The following is a 19008-nucleotide window of genomic DNA, read 5'->3' on the forward strand; positions in this document are numbered from 1 at the left end:
AGAAGAAAAGCTTGCATGATCTTATCAAAAGATACTGGAAAAACATTTGACAAAAACCAATGCCCGTTCATTACTAAAACTCTCTGCAAACTAGGAATAAAAGGTAACTTCCTCAACTTGAAAAGAAGATTTACAAAAAACCTACAGCTAACATCATACTTAATGGCAAGTAACTACAACCTTTCCTGCTAAAGTCAAGAAGAAGGAAAGGATGTTCCCTCTTACAGTATCACACCAAAAGTCCTAGTTAATAGAGGAGAAGAAAATAAAAGTATGCTGACTGGGAGGGAAGAAATAAAACTGTTTTTGTTCAAAGATGACATAATGGTCTATCTGAAAGAATCAACCAAAAAACTCTTGGAAATAGTAAGCAATTACAGAAAGTTTGCAGGATACAAGATTAATATATAAAAGTCAACTGCTTCCCAACATCTTAACAATGAATATGTGATATCTGAAATTAAAAACATAATACCATATGTTGCAAGCCCCAAAAATGAAATAAGCATAAATCTCATAAAATTTGTACAAAATCTATATGAGAAAAACTATAAAATTCTGACGGAAGAAATCAAAGAATTAAATAAATACAGAGATACTCTATGTTCGTTGGTAGTTTCTTTTTTGGGGCTGCCATAACAAAGTACCACAGAACAGGAGTCTTACAAACAACAGAAATTTATTCCTCACAGTTCTGGAGGCTGGAACTCTATGAGACTAAGGTGCTAGCATGGTCAGGTTCTAGTGAGAGTCCTGTTCCAGGTTGCAGACTTCTTGTTGTGTTCTCATATGGCAGAAAGTTCGAGAGAGTGCTATGGGGTCTTTTTCATAAAGGCACTCATTTATGAGGACTCCACTCTCATGATCTAATCATCTCCCCAAAGTCCTATCTCCTAATACTATCACATTGTTAGGATGTCATCATATGAATTTCGGGGTGGGGGATGGAGACATATTCAGTCCATAACAGATAGGAAAACTCAATATTGTCAAGATGTCAGTTCTTCCCAACTTCATCTGTAGATTCAACACAATCCTAATAAAAATTTCAGCAAGTTATTTTGTGACTATCAACAAACTGATTCTAAAGTTTATTACAGAGAGTCAAAAGACCCAGCATAGACAACACAATATTGAAGGACTGACACTATGCAACTTCAAGACTTACTATAAAGTTATGGTAATCAAGACAGTGTAGTTTTGGAGAAACAGAAAAATAGTTCAACAAAACTGAATAGAGAGCCCAGAAACAGACCCGTGCAAATAGTCAACTAATCTTTGACAAAGAAGCAAAGACAATACAAATGAGAAAAGATAGTCTTTTCAACAAATGATGCTGGAACTGGACGTCCACATGCAAAAAAACTGAATCTAGATACAGACCTTACACACTTCACAAAAATGAACTGAGAACTGATTATAAATCTAAACATAAAATCCAAAACTATAAAACTCCTAGAAGGTACCACAGCAGAAAATCACGATGACTTTGGGTTTGAAGATGACATTTTAAATACAACACCAAAGGCACAATCCATGAAAAATAATTGGTAAGTTGGACTTTATTAAAATTAAAAAGTTCTGCTCTGTTAAGACAATGTTGAGAGAATGAGAAAACAATCTACAAACTGGGAGAAAATATTTGCAAAAGACTAATAAATGACTGTTATTCAGAATATACAAAGAACTCTTAAAATTCAACAAGAAAATGAACATCTTGATTAAAAATTGGGAAAAAGTTCTCAACTCAATAGATACTTCACCAAAAGAGATACACTGATTGCATGACTGCAAATAAGCATCTGAAAAGATGCTCAACGTCATGCATCACGTGTCAGTAGCAAACTGCAAACTAAAACGAGATACTGCTACATGCCTATTAGAATGGCCAAAATCTAAAATACTGGCAATACCAAATGATGGAGAGAATGCAGAGCAAGAACTCTCATTCGCTGCTCTTGAGAATGCATAATTGGAAGACAGTTTGGCAGTTTCTTATAAAATGAAACAAACTCTTACCATACAATCCAGCAAAAACATTCTTTGGTATTTACCCAATGAGGTGAAAACTTACGCCCATACAAAAATCTCAGCGTCGACATTTTAGCAGTTTTATTCATAACTGCTGAAACTTGGAACCAACCAATATGTCCTCAAGTAGGTAAGTAAAATAAAGTGTGGTACACCCAAAGAATGGAGTATTATTCAGCGCTCAAAAGAAATATCAAGCCATGAAAATAACATGTGGGAGGAACCTTAAATGCATATTACCAAGTCAAAAGAAGCCAATTTGAAAAGGCTACATGATTCCAACTACATGACATGATAGAAAAGGCATAGTGGTTTCCAGGGGCAGGAAAGGAGAGAGGATGAACTGGCAGAGTACAGATTTTTAGGGCACTGAAATTATTCTGTATTATACTAAAATGGCAGATAGGTGAAATTACACATTTCTCATATCAAAACCCATCAAATGTACAACACCAAGAGCGAACCCTGGTATAAAGTATTAACTTTGAGTGATTTATCAATGTAAGTTCATCAGTTGTAATAAATGTACTATTCTGATACGGAATGTTGATAGGCTATACACATGTGGGGTCAGAGAATATATGGGAACTCTCTGTACTTTCTGCTTAATTTTGCTATGAACATAAAACTGGTCTAAAAATAAAAGTATCTTTAAAAAAGAAGTTGGAAGATGTGAATGTACTTAATGCCACTGAATTATACACTTTCCAATGATTAAAATTGTAAATTTTAATTCATGTGTATCTTACCACAATTTTTTAAATGTCATAAGAGAGTTCTAGCAACATTAGTAACTAAGAAGGTATTCTATTCAGATGTCTGTCGCCTTTCTATTTTTTCTCAAACTACCTACCTGACCTTTTGCCTCTCCTTTGAATTCATCTATTTTATAAACATGATCATTTAAGAATGTATTCCCTTCAAAGCAATACTTTTTCTTTTTTTATAATATATTGTTATATAAAGCAATACTTTTTCTAACTACTTCCTTCTGACATGGATCTTCTATACCAGTGATAATGCAAAAGGTGGTCCTTAAACCAGCATCAGCAGCATCAACATCACCTAGGAACTTGTAAGAACTGTGTATTTTGGTACCACCTCTGATCTTCTGAATCAGAACCTACTTTTTAACAAGATGCATGATAAAGTCTGAGTACAAGGTTCTAGAAGCCTTAGTTCTCGTGCACCTTTCTAGCTCCCTTTATGTTCCTGGCAAGATGCATGAATTCCAGGAATAAAAGAAGCTAAGCACAATGAAAGTCAAATAGATAGGTACAGTTTTTGTAAAAGGAGAAGGGGTAAAAATGCAGTAGTGCAAAGTTAAATTTTAAAGATGTCAAGGATATAGATGGGAAAAGAGAATCATTCATGAAAAAATCGGTGATACAGCAAGCCAAAATACGATAAGCCATTTATTCTACATTATTTAGGGAATAAAGGAAATGGGAAAGCAGATGAATGCTTATGAAAAAGAAACAGTGTCTTCGATCAGGAAACCAGGGAGAAAGAAGACTAAGAAGAGAGTTTACCCAAAAAAAAAAAAAAAAAAAAAAAAAAAAGCCCTACAATAATTCTCCTAATCTGAGTTCTCATTTTGACCAAAATATTTCTGAACTCTTTTACCCTGAAAAGATTTTAAATGTTTTAAAAAATCAGTGGATCAGTGGTATTTCCCGAATTACATTTACACACCAAAGTATAGTCTTTACAAAGACTATCCTGAAGACAATGAGAACAGTTAGCTTACTCATTTTATAGAAAGCAGGGCTCAAAAAATGACCAGGGATACCAGAAAGTTAACATGAAATGAAAGGTCTTTCAGTTTTAGTGTTACATTCATTTAAATAATAAGCTAATATTGGTATTTTATACTGTAGCAACGGATGACAATTTTTTATTTACTCTGTCCTCAAGCAAAAATATTGCTAGTTGTATTTAATCTGTAAAATTTAGCAGAGTAGACAAAATAGCAGTTAAAGGTAGACAAAATAGCAGTTAGGAGTACAGAGTCTGACCACAGAGCAGCTGGGTTTGAATCTTGGCTCTGCCATTTACAAACTGTGCAAAGAACCTTAACTTCTCCATCCCTCTGTAGCTAGTCCTGCCTTCTTTGGCCGGCTGTTTATGAAGATCAAATAAGATACAATGATTAGCATAAAGCCTGGCACATAGCACACAAAACTCAAAAACATTTTTTTTGTGTGTGAAAAAAATTTTTAAGTATTTCTTAAAGCAGAATCTTCCAAGGATAAATGGCTACCCTATCTTAAAATAACTGGAGTTGCAGTCATGAGTTACAGTCAGTGATGGACTACATATATGATGGTAGTCGCATAATGTTCTAAGGGAACTAAAAAAAAATTCCTATCACCTAGTAACACTGTAGCCATCATACGATGTTAGCCATCATAGGTAAAGCAGCCATCTCACATATTTGTGGTGATACTGAAAAAAAACCCTACTGTGCTGCCAGTTACATAAAAGTATAGTTACATAATACTTGATAATGAGAATAAACTACTACATTACTGGTTTATATATCTACTATCCTATACTTTTTATCATTATTTTACACTGTACTCCTTCTACTTACATATTTTTTTATTTTACAAAGTTAGAAAGAGCCTCAGGCAGCTCTTTCAGAAGGTATTCCAGAAGGCATTGTTATCATAGGAGATGACAGCTTCATGCCGGTTACTGCCTCTGAAGGCCTTCTAGTGGGACAAGATGTGGAGGTGGAAGACAGTAGTATCAATTATTCTGACCATGTGTAGGCCTAGGATAAGGTGTGTGTTTCAGTATTAGTTTTTAACCAAAAAAAGCTTTAAAAATTTTAAAAATAAAAAAGGCTTATAGAATATAAAGAAAGAAAATATTTTTGTACAGCTGTACAGTCTGTGTTTTAAGCTGCCATTACAAGAGTCACAAAGCTAAAAAATTAAACATTTATATAGCAAAAATGTTACAGTAAGTTAAGGTTATTACTGAAATTTTTATAATAAATTTAGTGTAACCTAAGTATACAGTGTTTATAACAACTACAGTCACATACAGTAATGTCCTAGGCCTTCCCATTCATTCACCACTCACTCAGAGTCACCCAGAGCAACTTCCAGTCCTGTAAGCTCCATTCATAGTAAGTGCCTTACACAGGTGTACCATTTTTAATCTCTTATATTAATACCACATACTTACTGTACCTTTTCTATATTTAGATGTTTAATATCTTCATAAATACTATTGTGTTACAACTGCCTACATTATTCAGTACAGTAACACGCTGTACAGGTTTGTAGCTTAGGAGCAATAGGCTCTACCATGTACCCTCGGTGTGTAGCAGGCTATACAATCTAGAATTGTGTAAGTACAGTCTATGATGTTCACACAATGACAAAATTGCCTAACAATTTCTCAGAACGTATCCTTGTCATCAAGCAACACATGACTGTGTTGCATACTATATGCAGACTACATGATTCCATACATATAAAGTTTTAGAAAATGCAAACTAACCTACAGTGACAGAAAGTAGATTAGTCATTGCTTAGGGAAGGGGTGAGGGTTTGTAGATGCAGAAGGGAGAGGTAGGATGCAGGGATTATAAAAATAACTAGGAAACTTTTGGGGGTTCATTATTTTGATGTCATGATAGAGTGTATGCATAAATCCAAACTCATCCAATTGTACAGTTTATTACATGTCAACTGTATTTCAGTAAAGCTTTCAAAAATCCATTTAATCAAATAGCATTAACTATTCCAACTAAAGACAATAATCACATACTATAAAATGCTTATTTGCTATGGCCTAGTCACAAAAAATAACTGATTTAAACTTAGTAATATTAGACATAAGCTTTAAAATATGTAAAAGAGTACAGTGCACATCAATAAAGATAATCTACAACTATAAAACAATAGATGAATTGCGTTATTAGGCATTTGTAATTTGTCTATGTCAAAGTCAAAAATTTCTCCACAGAAACCATTTCACCCAGTGGCAAAGTTCTAGGCCAGTTCCCAAATCCTATTTAAGCAATATGAATTACAACATGAATTAATTATCCTTCCTTTCTTCTGTATCATCATTTTTCCCTCTTCTGAATCACTTCCACTGGCATAGAGACACGCTATGATTTCACCCATCTTAAAAAAAAAAAAAAAAAAAAAAGCAACCACCACCACCAACAAAAACTTCTCTTGGTCCCACTTCTCCCTCCAGCCACTCCTCTCCCAATTTCTGTTCTCCTTTATGGCAAAATTTCTTGAATGAGTTACCTGATTTCTCTCTTCCAATTCTCACTAAAATCTGTCCTGTTCAGGCTTTCATTCCCCGCACTGTGCCAAACCATCTCACCACGGTCAGTTATCTGCTATAGCCAACGGCTAATTCTCAGACCTCTTCTCACTCAAACTATTAACAGCATCTGATACAACTCGACTGCGTTTCACTCCTTTAAACACCTGCTTAAGTTGACTTCCAGGGTACCTCAAGTTCTTGGCTTTTCTCCCACCTCCTTCTCAGTCTCCTTTGCTAGTGCATCCTTTTCTTTATCTTCTGTACCTCTAATTCTTTGAGGACTCCAGGACTTAGTCCTTGTACCTTTTCTCTTATTTTTATCCAAACTCACTCCATTAGTAATCTCATTCATATTGTGTTTTCTTAAGATGAGCTACATCTATAACTTACATGTTTCACCATAACCCTCAAATAAGGTCAACTATAGATAATTCTACTAATATTTGGTGAGGCAGCTACAAATGAAAAACAAATTCAAATAGAAACAACATAATTAAAAATAAGTGACTTAATTTTCAATAAATCATCACCATCTTTCTGTAGTTTAAGTTCAATATTATTGGTATAGTCACCTAAAATTCAAAATAATAAAGCTAAATTGATGATAACCAAAACAAATATTTGTTTATTCTAGTCACTGATTACACTGGAAACATTTACATACCACACTGATTATTTAATGAAAAATGTAAATCATGATCTCGTCTACGGTCCTATTTCCCTAGTCTTAAAATTTAACAGTAGCATCTTACATTAATATAGACTTGTTCCAAAAGCCCTTTTATAACAATTATCTCTTATACCTCAAAGAAGATTTCATTAGAATAGTAAAATAAATACTATTTTCACTGCACTTTCTGTTCCTAACATGACCTCTCACATAACCATTAATAATGAGTGAATTTAATGAATTTAATTAAAATTGTTGAGGAACTCATAAATCCATCCCTACTATACGAAATACATATTGAAATTCATGTTTAACTGATAAGAAGTCATTAATGTCATCTTTCTGTACTTAGTACAGCATTATCAAAAAATTTACATTTTCTTTTGAATGCTAATGACTGAAATTAAGTTCTGTATGTACAAATCCACTGAAAGACATGCTCTATTTCATTTCCTTCTGTGATAGTGAAAATGGTGATTTTTATGATGTTAACACTATCTACTGTATATAAGGCATGCAGTTGTGCACTGCCTCTATCACAATAAAAAAGACTTGTTTTTGCAAGCAAGAAGAATACATTTTAAAATACAGGAATCAGTAGTAACACATAACCTACTTCATTCCTCTAAGATTCTCACTTCAAATGATGTGGCTTTACTACTTGCCAAGCCTAGAGCAACTGTTAGAAGTATACAGACAAGAGCAAGGCTTTAAAAACTGAACCCCATCTCTCGAGGGCTCCACTGCCAGTACTTCCAGTCCTGAGGAGTAGCACCTTTCCTTCTACTACTAAGCACATCAAGTGTCTGTGCACAGACTCTTTTAATAGTTCTACCTCTGAGATCTCCATCTCCGAAGTGTCTCTTTCTGACATATTCTACCCTATCCATTCATTGCCTCATTATCATAAAACAACTTTGTCCTTACCAAGTTCCTGCAACCGTCATTCTCCTCTGCTTTCAAAACCATCAACACACTTTTTCTTTGCTTCCCTTCCTACTCACTAGCATCTCGCATTCCTCTTCGGAGATCTGGCCAGACCACAAGGCCTTATCCCCTGTCCCAAGAGAACGGTCATATTAAGAATGCAACACATTATATCCTTTGATCACACCTTCAGCATTCTCTTCTGTCTCTCCTTTTTCTTTCCACTCAATGTTAGGAGTCAACAGTTTTGTTATACCTAGTTCTTTCTACACTTTCTCCTCATCATCCATCATTGCCAGATCTTTAACCATTAAGGGTTCTAAATTACTTACACAAACTTATACAATCAACCATAACAGTCCTGACAATATACAGTTCTGTGCTATCAGTCTGCCAGATAGCTCCACAGGGACATCTCACTAATTCAAATTCAAAATATCCAAAATCAAATTCATTATCCATCATTCCCCACTCTCCCCAAAAAGGAAACCTACTCATTGTTTGGGCTTCTCTATTTCTAGTAACAGCACCCATCACTTAAGAATTGAGATCATCTTTAAATTAAAGCAAAGTACTGGATTCTCCATTAATTGGTTCAGTCAACTTTCAAATGTATGCAAATTGCTGGTAAAATAGTTGCATCTCATCAAAAGGACACAATATAGCCATTTTCATTCAACTCCCTTGATGGTACACAAATCTGATACACTGCACACGACTTGAACTCTGAAATCAGTCCCCAACACTCACCTCCAGTATTATGACCTAACAAGTAAATCAAAATAATTCAATTTTTTCATTACATCTAGAGGAAGCTTAAGGGGTAAGCCCAAGGCAGTTAAATTTTAGTGACTATTGTAAAAATATTCTGTAGTGGTCTATATTTAAAACTTAGTTCCCACCACAAATAATGAGAATCATACTTCTTCACAGGGTTGTCGTGAGGATTAAATCACATACATAAGATATTTAGTACAATGCCTAGCATATACAGGTGCTCAAAATTTTTCCAAAATTAAGAAACCAAACAGCAAATCCATGAAGCTCAGAGAGCATCAAGCAGGATAAATACCAGAAAATCTACACGTAGGCATGTGATGTTCAAACTGCAGAAAACCAAAGACAAAGAAAAATTCTGAAAGACAGAGCAAAACCACTTTACCTATAGAGGGATAGTGATAAAAATTAAATTGGACTTCTCCTCAGTAATCATACAAAAAGAGAGGCAAACTAGGACAACCACTTACAAAACATTTTAAAAAGAAAGACGTATAATTGATATGCTAAGAGAGGAGAGAAAAGGAAACCATACAAAGTGCTCAATTAAAGTCAGAGAAAGCAGAAAAAGAGAGGAAATTTTTGGGGGGTGGAGGGGTGAAACAGAGGTTCCTTCCATCACTCAGACCGGAGTATAGTGCACAATCTTGGCTCACTGCAAACTCCGCCTCCCAGGCTCAAGTGATCCTCCTACCTCAGCCCCCCAAGTAGCTGGGACTACAGGTGCATGCCACCACACCTGGCTAATTTTTGTATTTTTTTGTAGAGACAGGGTTTCACTATGTTGCCCAGGCTGGTCTCAAACTCCTGGGCTCAAGTGACTGGCCTGACTCAGCCTCCTAAAGTGTTGGGATTACAGGTGTGAGCCACCAGCCCAGCCAACTTATTCTTTTTAATGAAACAAAGAACAAGTGCAATGAATAAAAAACAGTTGCAAATACATTAGATTTTAATACAATTATATCAATAATCACTTGAAATGTGAATGGTCTAAATATACCAATTAAAAGGTAAGAGACAGAGTAGATTAAAAAAAAAAAAAGACCTAACTATATATTGTATATAGGAAACCCACTTTAAATATAGAAAGATTAAAAGTAAAGAAATGGAGAAAGATATACCATGCTAACATGAATCAAAACAAATCTGAAGTAGCTATATCAATTTGAGACAAAGTAGGTTTCTGAGCAAGGGAAATTAACAGGGATAAAGAAAGGCATTGCATTCTGACAAAGGGGCAAATTCTCCAAGACCTAACAATTCTTAATGTATATGCACCTAACAGAGCATCAAAATGTGGAGCAAAAAACTGATAAAACTACCAGGGGAAACATGAACTCATGATCACAACTGGAGATATCAACATCCTTCTATCGGTAATTAACTGAAAGGCAAAAAATCAGTAATACAGTTGAACTAACCACCACCAATCAACTGGATCTAACTGCTATTTATATAGTACTTCAACCAACAACAACAGAATACACGTTATTCTCAAGCTCACATAAGTCATTCACTGAGACAGACTATATTCTGGGCCATAAAACACACCTGAAAAAATTTAAAAGAACAGAACTAACAGAGTATATGCTCTCAGATCACAATGCAATTAAACTAGAAAGCAATCTCAGAAAGATGGACGGGAAAATCTCAAAACATTTGGAGATTAAACATCACACCTCTAAATAATACATGGTTCAAAGTCTCAAGAGAAATTTCTTAATACTTTGCATTAAGTGAAAATGAAAATACAATCTATCAAAATGTGTGGGATGCATGAAAAGCAGTGCTTGGAATTTATGGCACCAAGTGTATATACAGATGGTCCACAGTTTATGATGGGAATACATCCCAATAAACCTGTTTTAAGTTGAAAATATCATGAAGTCTGTATTAGAAAACTGAAAGGATCTATAAAACCATAAAAACCCTAGAAGAAAACCTAGGCAATACCATTCAGGACATAGGCATGGGCAAGGACTTCATGACTAAAACATCAAAAGCAATGGCAACAAAAGCCAAAATTGACAAATGGGATCTAATTAAACTAAAGAGCTTCTACACGGCAAAAGAAACTACCACCAGAGTGAACAGGTAACCTACAGCATGGGAGAAAATATTTGCAATCTACCCTTCCGACAAAGGGCTAATATCCAGAATCTACAAATAACTCAAACAAATTTACAAGAAAAAAACAACTCCATCAAAAAGTGGGCAAAGGATATGAACAGACACTTCTCAAAAGAAGACATTTCTGCAGCCAATGGACACATGAAAAAATGCTCATCATCACTGGCCATCAGAGAAATGCAAATCAAAACCACAATGAGATACCATCTCACACCAGTTAGAATGGCAATCATTAAAAAGTCAGGAAACAACAGGTGCTGGAGAGGATGTAGAGAAATAGGAACGCTTTTACAGGTTGCTGGGAGTGTAAATTAGTTCAACCACTGTGGAAGACAGTGTGGCGATTCCTCAAGGATCTAGAACTAGAATTACCATTTGACCCAGCGATCCCATTACTGGGTATATACCCAAAGGATTACAAACCATGCTACTATAAAGACAAAAGGAAACGTATATTTATTGTGGCACTATTCACAATAGCAAAGACTTGGAACTAACCCAAATGTCCATCAATGATAGATTGGATTAAGAAACTGTGGCACATATACACCATGGAATAATTAAGGCAGAAATCTATGAAATTGAAAACAGGAAATAAAGAGAAAAAAAATCAATGAAACTAAATGAAGATTCTTTGAAAATAACAAAATTGATAAATTTGTAGTCATGTATTATGATGTACCACACAGGGCTTTTATTCTGGTTTTAAAAAAATGAGTGCTATCATTCAAAATAGCAAAGATATGGAATTAACCTAAGTGTCCATCGACGGATGATTAAAGAAAATTTAAATACAAATAATGGAATACTACTCAGCCATTAAAAAGAATGAAATCATCTCTTTTGCAGCAACATGGATGGAACCAGAGACCATTATCTAAAGTGAACTAACTCAGAAACAGAAAGTCAAATACCGTATGTTCTCACTTATAAGTGGGAGCTAAATAATTTGTATACATGGACATAAAGAGTGGAATAATAGACAATGGAGACTCTGAAGAGTGGAAGGATAGACGGTGGGTGAGGGATGAGAAATTACTTAATGAGTACAATGTACACTATACTAAAAAGCCCAGGCTTTGCCCCTATGCAATATATCCATGTAGCTTGTACCCTCTAAATCTATAAAAATAATTTTAAGAAATGAGTGCTAGTCTTCATCCTCGACTATAATATAAAATGCTTCACTGTTCCTCCCTTTTCATTTAACCTTTCCACAATTCTCTGGCATAACCTCTAGCACATGTATGTTATGAAAATTCAGCAAAATAAGACAAGAGATGTCCCCATTAAAATGACTAGAAAACAAGCTTACTTTTGTAGCATAAGGTGAAAACATAAGAGACTTGATATTTTCTGGTAAATGAATCAAACAAGTTAATCCATGCCCTGATACCATAAGCTTTTCTTCTTTTCAAATAAGTTAGTCAATGTAACTTTATTGAAGTACACCTGGCTAGGGGTTAGGAATAAAGAATGGCTAGACGCTGGATTAACTATTATCAGGCACACCAAATTAAAAAAAAAAAAACAAAAAACCACTTTGCTGTCATCATCATCCAATAGACGTCACCACACCTGAAATCCACCTCCTTAGAATTCCTTTAGGGCCTTTAGTTTAAGAAATGGTACCTTTGCAGCATAAGGGAGTAGGGAAAAAATGGGACTTTGAAATCACACATATCTGTGTTCAAATTCCATCTCCGTTTCTATTAGCCATGTGACCTTGAGCAAATTACTTGATCTATGAGAGGACTCAGTTTGCTGGTTGACAAGTACCACAAATACAATTCTAACAGTTTATGCAAAAAGGAGGACTTATGACAAAGATAACTAGGATGTCTCTGGAACCCAATCTCAGGACCATGGACAAAGGAACTCGAATACAGTCAGGACTCTGTGCATCTGCTTCTTTGCACTCTTTGTTCTAGAAGCCCCAGCTTATCTAGCTCACAGGGCAAGAAACAAGGCCATTAACAGTTCCAGAGTTTTGTATCTCACAGCTTCAGCAATTGAAGAGAAAACAAATTATTCAACCTCTGGGCATGGAGGATCCAGGAAAAGTTCTGAGTGACTTGGCTTAGTGCAAGTGTCTAAAATCAGGCCAATAAACCACAGAAATGAACAGAATTGTGATTGGTCTCTCTGGCACCTTCCAAGCCAAAGTGATCTTTATAAAAGACAGATCTGATCCAGTAATTAATCTGATTAAAACTCTTCATGGCCTTCCCCAAGAGACTTAAAATCCTTAACTTTGTTAAACCAAGCCTCATGTAGGCCCTCTGCATAGTCTGGCTTCTGTTTACCTCCGCAACCTCCTATCAAGTCACAATCCCTCTTACACTAAGCTTTAACTGTTTCATCTGTTCTTTGCATTCTCTTCCTTTTCCACCTAGGTAACTTCCACTAATCTTGCCTCCAAGAAGCCTCCCCTAACTCCCAATGTAAATCCAGTTCCCTCTTCTTTTCCTTTATAGCATTCACCAAAATTTCTAAGTACAAATGTTTTGTTCAACACCTGTTTTTTACTATACTGTTAACTCCAAGAGAATAGAGACCTATCCTTTTTAGCACCTACTTGGCCCTCAATAATTATGTGCTGATTGTGAACTACGAATCATTGGTTTAACAAGGAGGATCCACTAAATGAACCAATTACAAATGAGGGGACGGTAGCAGGCAGGCAGAATCACTATTATCAAGTTATTAAAACAACTACTCCAACAGTAACTTATCGGTAAAAGGGGAGATAAAGCAGTTCTGAGAGAATCTGGGCTTCTGCTAGGCAGAACAAACAACCTGTTCAATTCAGTTAACCTTTTTCTTCAATTAAATCCTCATAGGGCTATGGTAGCAACTAAACAAGAGAAATAATAAATGTGATAGTACCTATACAGTGTCTTGTACATATAGCAAGCAAACAATGTTACTTCTTTTCCTTTTGGACCATGTTACACATTATTTTTTAATATCACTGATCTCCAAATAAGGAGTTAATAAAAAAACCTATTAAATACTCCAGTGCATATAACAAAAATAGCTGTTTTTTTTACCTCTTCCCTCACAGCACCCTGATCTTTCCACCTAGGAAGAGAATGACTTCTCTTTTATGCTGTAGTAATTGCATACAATCAAAATCCATTCCATTTAGCTTAAACCAAAAACAGGCACTAGGAACACAAAAATGAAGCAAAACAAAACAACCAAACACTAACAACAAAACCGTCCTCAAGGAGTTCATAGATTCACTTTCTCAATCTGCCTTCAGTCCCATGACATCCATACCAAAGCTTCACTGCACCTCAGGTAAGGCTGCTACAAATACAAGGTGCCCCATACTTCATGGGGCAATAACCCATCTTTGTATCTTCATACTCCCACTTCATCACCTCATTCCATTTTTTCCTTTAAAAAATTCTATGGAGATTCACTGGATATGATCATTCTCCAAAGTATGAATAAAATCTACCCTAGCTTTACTAATAGCTCAAAATAAGGAAACAAAGGAAACAATCCAAAAGAAAAATCCTGTTTTTTGACAGTGCTGAGAGTTTATTTTAAAACTTAAAACAAACGTAAAACCCATCACAAAAATAACTTTAAGAGACTAAAAAATACTGCTTCTGAGAATAGGCATGTGAGAAAGGATTAAGGCTACTTTCTTTTTCAGAGGTAGGTCCAGAAAGAAATGTCCTCACAGAGATACGTAAGCTGTAATATTAGGGAAAATGAACTATCAGGAAAAAAGTGGGATTACATCAAGCTTCAAAGTTACATCAAGCCTTGGAATTTTATTTGTAGCTAAAACACACCTCAGAAGTCATTGACATCTACCTTTTCATTTTATAATCAAATATCTTGAGAAGTGAAGTCACACAGAAGACTGCATTTCCTTCTAATTTCTGTCATGCCCTAACTTCTCGTTCCAGATAATGTAAGGCTATGCCACTCACTGAACTGAGAAACAGCCTCCTCTTCAAGTCCACTGGGTGAAAGAGAACAAGTTCCTAATGTTGTCATGTCTAACATGAGAGTTACAGATCCTAGCATTTCAAGGTAGATCTGAAACTTATTTTTCCCATAGAAAGACTGTCATACAAATTATTATAGGTATTTGAATATACTTATGCTAATTATTAACATAATTTTATGATTTTTTTAGTATTAACATAATCTTATAATTCAGGTATTTTATTATTTAAGTAGTGGGCTGTCTGTGACTCTAACCACTAAGCATACCGTTTCTGAGAAAATAAGACCCAAGTTCCAAACCATTTTACAAGTTGTAAAATATAATCAATCATGTAGTAAGTTAGAACTACCAATTCACAAAATTATAAGCTGAATGTGATAAACTAAAAACACAAGATTCTTAATTTTATAAAAAGTTCCACCTCAGGGGTCATTTATTTTTAATAACTAGGTACTCAGGCATTTAGCACAGGATTTAATTTACATATATCTTTGTATTACTATTTCACTAGAAAAGTTAAGTCACAAAGAATCAAACACACTTCTATCTAGTGTAGGGAAAACAAAAAATATGCTGACATACATCTTCATAAAGTGAGCTATAAGAAGAAAATTGTTAATATTTCATAAATCAAAGACTGCTAAGTATCTAGTGCCAATTCAAAAGTGTACAGGTAATGGAATTAGATCTGAACAGGTAAATGGAGTTCAAAGAACCTCCAAATTCATTTTTCTCTTTTCTCCTGAGATAAAGTTATACATTTCATTAATTAAAATGTTTGATAAATCTTTAAAAATGTTTCACTGAGTATATTAATTCAATGGATATTCTTTACACATTCATTTTATTTGTTCAACAAAGAAAATTGAACCCCTACTATTTGTTAAACACTATACTGACAACTTTGGATTTATGACAATAAGCTGCAGGTCAGTTCCTCTCCTCAAATAACTAAAAAAACCATGACTTTACTGCATTTACCCAAGTGACAGTGACAGCTAAATTTTAATTCAAGAAAACATTATAAAACAATCACTCTCAAAAAAGAAACCATGCAATAGTTAACTTTAAACACACTTTAATAGTCTTATCTATATGAAGTTTTCTCACAAAGTAACCAAAAGCACTGTTTTGGTAAAAGTGCTAATAATATAATCTTTTGATAGTAGTCCAATAAGGAAATCACAAGGTACTATGTACTATGATAATGAAAATCAAGTACTTGGAAAGATATTTTAAGTTATTCCTAAAATAAAGCAAAATGTATAATTAAATATAGTCTTGTACAATATTAATACACTGTCTCTGAATATATGGATATTTACAAACATGACTAATAAAGTAACTCTATAGCATACCTTATAAATGATCACGACTAAGCATTTTGGATTGTAACACCTGCAAATTTTGAACAAAAAAGGCCTTAATATTTTTTGACTATATTATTCTTCACTAACTTAATTCAATATTCTTATTATCAAGTCATAATTTTTATTTACTATTAACTATTTTATCTATATGTTTAACTACATGTAGGTATTAACTGTAATAACCTTTATGTCTGCAATTATTTAAAACCACTGATAGATGAGAAACATTTTTCAATTCAGAGGCGTCTCTCTCCAAAGCAAAAATCAATGTTAATCAGCCATTCTAACATGACAAGGAAAATTCCGACATTTTTTCATTGTATTTTTCACAGAAATTTTTTTATCATTCATCAGCTATTTAAATTTTCTTTAAAAGGACTACAAAAACACACCTTTCCTGAATTAATGCACACTATCTACTAAATATTATCTCCATTTACATATAAGGAAATCAAGGCACAAAGGTGTCCATTTTGTAAATTGCAAGGTCATTTCCTAACCAAGCAACTAATCCTACACTATCAACTTATATTATATGTGCGCCACTTCCAAGTGCCATAAAACAATTACCGTACCTTAAAACTGCCTCTGCAATGCTTATATGTGATTCTCTTTTATCAGACGGGTTAATGCAACAAGCGTAAACAAGATGGAAAAGGAAAACTATAAAAATACAACACTTATTTTTGATAGTGAATCATTTAATTTTAAATAATGAGATGTAAACAGTTTTTAACATAAAAATCAAGTAACCAACAGTTGTTTCTTGTATTTTCAAAAAAAAATTCATCCTTCAGGTAGATCATGCAAAACTGAAGCCTACTCATACTTGTAGATCGAAGTTAGAAAAAAAAATTGGATTCTAAAACAAATAATTAAATACAAGATATTGCAAAGACAAAAGCGAATAAAAAATAAAATCAGATAAATTAGGGAATGACTGATACGGTGGTTAAAATCCTCACCTTAAATATTAAATTCTTCCATTCAATGGAAGGCAACGATTAGTAATGACATATTCTGTTACTGAAAAACAAATACAAAACTTTTCTTATTCAAAACTTCCGAAATTTTACATCAAATACTTCATTCGAATATTCAATATAAACAAAAATATGTTTCCTAACAGAAACTTAGAGCATAAAGGATAAACTGTTTCTGAGAGTTCAAATTTAGACTGCATTTTTAATCATGATATAGTGCTATGATCAGAAAAATGAATGTTAGCTACCATGCAAGTTTAAATTTAAGAACATTAGACGGATTGAATAACCCGTAAGTCAATTACATCAATTAGTGAAAAGAAAAAAGACCTTAGCTAACCGTGAATCTAACACCAAAGAAAAAATTTAGGTCGAATCCACCGCACACTTTATTATACAGAAAAGGAAATGATTAGAGTAAGTCATATTTAAGCACCTAGTCTAGCTGGGGATCAATTAATTAATCAGTTATAGGGCAGGTCGTGTATGTTGAGATAGGATGTGCTTTCTTTCATCGTTATTCCAGTTCATCATCCGCAAGTGCAAGAGAAGGTGTCAGAGTACCGAAGCTAGGGGGCATGCTGTAGCAAGGGGAAAAGAAAAATGGGAAAGGTGCAATGGATGCTGCATAGTTGAATAATTATCTGGGTGGCACAATGGGCGAGTCCTGCCGACATGAGCGCTGAGTGAGCGGCTCCCTAACTCTGCCCGAGGCAGCCCCCACGAACGGGCACCAGAAGCGACAGCACTGCTTCGCCTACCCTTCCAACCAAGAAAAGGATGCCTGCACTCGCTTTACCGTTATGTCTTTAGACACCGACTCGCGGAGCAAACACGCAAACGCACGAGCCGGCTTTACTAAGCTCCAGGCACGTAGAGCGAGCAGAGGTTTCTCTGTCGCCCGGGGCTACCGCCTCCCCCGGAAAGAGGCACGGGGCGGACCGTGGGCGCGGGTGGGCAGGGAAGCCCGGGCGGTGGCACCTCAGGTGAGACCCGCAGTCTCTCCGGCGAAAGCAGCCCCGGGGCGGTCCCTGCAGCCGAGCCCCAGGCGCGCCCGCCGCCGTCTCCCTCGGCACCCAGCCCGGCTGGCGGGTGGGCGGTGGGCGCTCGGAAAACCCGCGGATGGGGGTGGGGGGCGGGGGAGGCGCGCCCATCCATCCCCGTCACCTATGCGGGCCACACACCCCTCGGTCTGCTTCGGCCGGTGAGGAAGAGTTCCTCTCCCAGCACCCCCTCCCCGAAAAAAGCAATTCCTCAGGGACTCGCGCTCACCGTGAAATCTTGGGGACTCTCGCTTACCCCTTCTTCATGCTTCGGCAGCGGTCGCCGGTCCCCCTCGGCTCGCGGGACTCCACCTAGGGCCCCCAGGAGGGTCGGGCTCTGGGGCGGAACCCGCTCAGGACAGCGGCCGAGGCGCCAGGCCACTGGGAACGCCGCCTGGGGCGCCCACCCGCCGCCGGACCCACCGTGTGCTCGACGCGCGAGTGAACAACACCGCGAGCTGCCGCTCCCCCCGCCCCCTCCCCGCGCGAGACGCTCCACAACCGGACGCAGGGACCCGCGCCAGAAGCAGGGGGGACCGCGGGACTCTCTCCGGCTATGGTCCCATCCTTGCCCCCTGCCCCAGGAGCTATTCCCGGCCAGTCAGAGGTCTCAAAACTTCAGATTCTCACTTTCCTCTTCAGCCTCGAGTGCCCAGGTGCAGTCGAGGTGGGAAACCCAGCCTCCGCCCACTCCTCCATCGGTGGGGCCGAAGCTCGCTCTTCCCCCCTTTCCTGAGGTTCTGTGGTATTGCCCAATCCTCAGTTTGGGGGAGGGGGACGGAGAGAACAGTGCTTGGCTAGG

The 19008-nt window shown here is 36.4% G+C and overlaps 1 protein-coding gene across 2 annotated transcripts in view; it reads right to left on the reverse strand.

Annotated features, from left to right (window-relative positions):
• WASF1 (WAS protein family member 1) overlaps positions 1-19000 on the reverse strand; it is a 73302-nt gene extending 54302 nt beyond the window's left edge. The window contains exons 1-2 of one of the 2 annotated variants that reach the window (XM_025381865.1): positions 18436-19000; positions 17600-17744 (exon numbers count right to left, since the gene is read on the reverse strand). The gene's annotated coding sequence lies outside the window, so the exon portion shown is untranslated. The remainder of the gene's footprint in view (positions 1-17599; positions 17745-18435) is intronic. The other variant, XM_025381864.1, reaches the window with a different exon arrangement.
• Positions 19001-19008: the final 8 nt, after the last annotated feature.

The sequence above is a fragment of the Theropithecus gelada genome, chromosome 4 (assembly GCF_003255815.1).
Source record: "Theropithecus gelada isolate Dixy chromosome 4, Tgel_1.0, whole genome shotgun sequence".
NCBI lineage: Eukaryota > Metazoa > Chordata > Mammalia > Primates > Cercopithecidae > Theropithecus > Theropithecus gelada.